General features: G+C 48.1%; 1 long non-coding RNA gene across 2 annotated transcripts; it reads right to left on the bottom strand.

Moving 5' to 3' along the window:
- Window positions 1–1,708: 1,708 nt before the first annotated feature.
- On the bottom strand, window positions 1,709–4,967 carry LOC127027967 (uncharacterized). Of its 2 annotated transcripts, XR_007767898.1 has the most exons (9): window positions 4,796–4,967; window positions 4,645–4,723; window positions 3,954–4,075; window positions 3,123–3,187; window positions 2,835–2,898; window positions 2,121–2,175; window positions 1,997–2,037; window positions 1,857–1,910; window positions 1,709–1,757 (listed from the first exon to the last, which is right to left on the bottom strand). It is a non-coding gene; the product is annotated as an uncharacterized LOC127027967 (long non-coding RNA). The 2 variants fall into 2 exon arrangements; XR_007767899.1 differs by lacking the exon at window positions 3,954–4,075.

Genomic DNA, 4,967 nt, shown 5'->3' with positions numbered 1-4,967 from the left:
CATCAACGCCCCCCCGGGGACACTGGTGCCCCAAATGTCATCATCACCTCCCAGACCCCCCCATTCCTCCCTTTTTATTCACCCTGAAAAAAGGCACAAAATGAGGGAAACAGCCCCAACCGGCAGCTCGTTGCTTTAAGAATGTTATTGACATATGTATACACACACACCCCCCAAAGGGGGGCTCTGCTAGGAAACTAAAGGGGGAGTGCTCCCCCAAACAGTTGCAGCTCCCCAGCCCCTCTCCTGCAGGCTGGCAACTGCCCCACGGGGGCAGACGGGCTGGGGGGAGCGTGCCAGAGGATGGTGCCACGTCCCTTGCTCAGGCTCTGCTCTGGGATGTTTCCCCTCCGTTCCCCCGCTGGGAGGGGCTCCCCAGGGCAACAAACGCCCCCGGTCCCTCTCGGCCCCGGACTCTCCCCCCCAACACAGCCCTTGCTGCCGCACCTGCGGGGCACCCGCTGCAGAGAGCCCGGAGCCTCCAGGCACAGGGCCGGCCCCTTACGGTGAGTCTTCTTAGCCACCGGCAGGCAAAGCTGGGCTGGGGGGGAATCTGTTGAGCATCGCGAGATGCTTACACCACCGCATCTGAAAAACAAAAATCCCAAACTGTATTTCAGCCTATTAAAATAACACGTCTGGCTTGCCGGGTCAACAAAATTGGAAGTGAAGCATAAAACTTTAAAGAGTAAATAAAAAATAAAGAATAAATCTCAGTAATTCACTTCTATAAAAAGGTGTGCATGTTTATATACATCCAATAACAATACCTACTAGAAAGTATTTGGTTTTCCTTTTGCATTAGTTTAACTTGCATAGCTGTGAATTGATACCATTAAATTACCTGTCTCCAAAATACACAGCTATAAGTTGACAGGGGTTTTTTTTGTGTTACATATTAGGATGGACATCTGGCCAGCTGCAGTGCCCACGAGAGATGCTACTGAACTGCCAGGGAAATGCACCATTGAAAGCCAGACAGAAATAAAGGACTTCAGAGCACTCCGTCAAAAATCAGGGAAAAAAAACCCATAACATTCAGTTGCCTGTCTTTTTCAAGATTTAGACAAAATACCCAACTGCTTAAGTACACCTAAATTACATGCTACAGCTGTTTGGCAGTTACAGTTTAAACAATGCAAGTCAATTTGCAAGTTAGACAATTTAACTTTTTTTAAAGTTTCATTTATGACAGAAAAACCAGTGAGATACAAGTAAAACCATATAGGGGATCTTCTGAAAAAGAAAAAAAAAATCCAATCTCCAGTGCTGCAATACATAAGGCTATGAAAAAGGACTGGTAGATTTGCTAATGCTCTTGGCTGTACTGAACACAGAGGAACATGTTTTTATGATATCTCAACCGTTACAACTGAGAACCCAAAGACCAGCGATGCCATCGACTTTTGGAAGACATGTTGTGCTTGGGTCTTTGGAAGGAAGTAAATATTTTCTTCTTTTTTTTTTTTTTTTTTTAAGAGAGTGAAAAGTCTTGCTGCTGGTGACTTCTACTGCCAAGTACATCACCTCTGAAGAGCCACTCTGATGGGAAGCTCAATAAAATGCAACTTCTTTGAACGAGAAAGATTTCCGCTTTGGAAAATTTCTTTCCAACTGAAGTCAAAATTACACACTGTAGGGCAGTGGTCCCCAGTCCCTCAACTTAGCTGTCAGAGGCCAGGGGTCTGAATCCATCCTCAGCAAAACACACCAGTGAACCAGGATATTCCTGCAGTTGCCAGGTTCCTCTTCATCATCTGCAAAAATACCAGTGCCAGCACTAAGCATGGTGCCAGTCGACACAGACCTCTTCCACAACACCCTCCTCCTCAAAAGCAACGTGGCCTTCCGCTCACCTGCTCCGCAGGAATTCCAGTGTCGGACGCTGTGGCCGTCATCGCTTGTGGCACCTAAGATACCAAAAGACAGAAAGCTACCGTTGCGCTTGTGAGAAATCATCAGCCCCATGCTCCTCCTCTCTACCACCCCAGCTCACCTCAAATGCTCATCCAATTCCAAAGGCTGCCTGCATGGCGCCTGCGAGACCAAAGAGAAATGCTTAACCGAGTTGCCATATAATCTTTGCTATTAGACACCGACCCGGCCAACAACCGCCTCACCTTCTCGGACCGCTCCTCAGCATGCGGCTTCGCCCCTCTGAGCCTCTTGCAGCATCTGAAAAAAACCAAAGCAAAAGACACATGCTGAGTGTCCTGGTTTCGGCTGGGACAGAGTTAACTCTCTTAGTAGCTGGTACAGTGTGTGTTTTGGATTTAGTGTGAGAATACTGTTGATAACGCCCTGATGTTTTAGTTGTTGCTGAGTAGCGCTTATCTTAAGCCAAGGACTTTTCAGTTTCCCATGCTCTGCCAGCAAGCAGGTGTGCAAGAAGCTGGGAGGGAGCATAGCCGGGGCAGCTGACCCAAACTAGCCAAAGGGGTATTCCATAGCATGGAACGTCACACCCAGTATATAAACAGGGGGGAGCTGGCCGGGAGGCGGATCGCGGCTCTGGCATCGGTCAGCAGGTGGTGAGCAATTGCATTGTGCATCACTGGGTTTTTTTTTTTCCCCCCCCTCCTTTTTTGTTATATTCCTTTTCATTATTATTATTATTGTTAGTATTATATTTAGTTATTAAGCTGTTCTTATCTCAACCCATGAGTTCTGCCTTCTTTCCCTCCCATCCCACCAGGAGCAAGTTGGGGGGGACGACAGGGAGTGAGGGAGTGGCTGTGTGGTCCTTGGCTGCTGACTGGGGTTAAACCACGACACTGAGATACTGCCCAAAACCACGGCCTGTCCGCACTGATTCCCATCTCCCGCTCCTTTACCTTGGCCGCTCGCCCGCACCGCCTCTGCTGTTTACAGGTTGCCACGTCGAGGCTCGGGTATCACCTGTAAAACACAAACGACAAGGGATGCTTCTAACTTCACCAACGCTACAACACCTGAAAAATAACTGCTCCTTCAGCCCACCAGACATGGCTCACCTTGCCCGAATCAGCTCTGGTGCCGATATCCCGCTTTGCACCTTCAAAATAAAAAAAGTAACCCAAACCCTAGAAGCTAGTCATAAGCCACTAGTCGCATCTTCCCTCCAACACCACTCACCGACTCACCTTCTTACAGCGCTCCGCTCGCCTCTCCTCTGTTGCCCTTTGGCACACAGCTCGTCCCGCTGCATCTGCAAAAACAATATCGAACATGTCACCCGGATGCTGATCAATAGCTTAACAATTCCAGCGGTCTTGTTTCCATTTAGGAATACCATCTAGATTCCAACAACAGCCCGCCATTAAAAACACAAAAGTAGTTCGCATTATGCTGACGAGTGGAGGCACACAAGACCCTCGGTATAGCTACCGATGTGCTGGCCTAACACAAAAACAACCATGGGAACATCAAGACCTGAATAACATATGGTATGGCACACAGAAAACAAGCAACACAACCTACCTCCTTACCTACAAAGCCCCTAAGGGAATTACAGTGGCAGTTGGCCAATGGAAAAACCACAATGGCGTGACATGGTGACTCAAAGATCTAAAATGGACACCTTACAACTACAGAAACTGGTGCCAAAAACAATAGGTAAACAAGAACAAGAGAACATAACTGCCATGACTGACGCTAGAGGAAACCTCAGTGGACACTTCAGGAAAAAGGCAAAACTGGAATAACAGAAAAAGCTTGCGTGCCCGGGACTGCGATAAAAGATGACCCCTGGCTGCAGACTGTTAGGAGCACAAACAATACACATCCTCTTCTCCAAAAAATTCCAGGGAAGACAATGACACAAACCTGCACTGGAAAGAAGTGCCTAGTCAGGGACTCTAAGTAACAAGACTGTGACATCCGGATGGACGCACAAATTAAGTCAGGGAATGAAGTAAGTAAAAGGCACAGAGAAGCAGAGACCTCAGAGTTCTGGGGGGTATATTTTTATATACCTAATGCTTTAGGAGATGAGACTCATCTGACATTCAGCCCTGCATATTGAGATGCAGAGGCCCGGATGGTTTACGCCGCATCTCCTGTGACCTTGTCGTACCTCCCGTCAGCTGTGGGGAAACTAAAACAGAACAGACCTCATCAACATCCAAATCCAACTGCAAAACCATCTGAGAAAGGCTGACGAACCCTCCTCCCTTTCCCAGCCATCCCCCAGTCTCAAAACTTTACAAACCCCTTCTCCTCTCCTGAACTGTCTGGGAAGGAACCCCACTGCTTCCTGACAGCTCCTGCCCTGTATTTGCACCCCTGAACCCCCGCATTGGTCACTCCTCAGGAGCTGTTCTTGTGAGCCGCACCCTGCATTCTGCGGCCACCTCCTATCTTACACCTTCCCACTGACTCTGGGCTCTGCTGCAGGCCCACAACATAAGTAAACTCCTGATGCTTAGAATCTACAAGGGGCCTGCCACAAGCTGCAAAGGTTCTACGGACAACACAGTTCTCTGTGGGCGATGGGAAAGGCGATGAGCCATCCCATACCCTGAAAGACACTATGCCGTATGTCCCTGCCCCTTTCTTGAGAACTGCTAAAACTCCATATACAGATGCAGACAAGATGCTCACCCTAACCCCTGCCAGATAATCTCACCATCAGCCCTGTTAAGAGAGATGATAGCAGCAACTTACACAGCATACAGCAACGCTGGTGAAGAAAACAAGGTTCCATCTTCAATAAAGCCAGGAATTCCAGGAAGATGCAATGCACCTAGAATAAAGAAAAATGCATCCTATTAAACCACCTTGCCACCCCCTGAACACTCAGTACAAAATTACTGACCTGGAAAAAAAAGAGCTTCAGACAAGCGTATTTTCCATTATACATGCTGCTGAACCTTGACCGGTCCCGAAGTTCCTACCGCAAACAGACACCTCCGCTCCTCTAAATGTCAAAACGCATCTGCCCAAATAGTTTAGAGAGCTCAAAAGCTGCAAAGGACTGAAGGAACAGC

The sequence above is a fragment of the Gymnogyps californianus genome, unplaced genomic scaffold (genome assembly GCF_018139145.2).
Source record: "Gymnogyps californianus isolate 813 unplaced genomic scaffold, ASM1813914v2 HiC_scaffold_112, whole genome shotgun sequence".
Taxonomy (NCBI): domain Eukaryota; kingdom Metazoa; phylum Chordata; class Aves; order Accipitriformes; family Cathartidae; genus Gymnogyps; species Gymnogyps californianus.
Note: the sequence above shows the minus strand (reverse complement) of the source record. Positions and strands in the feature narration are given on the sequence as shown.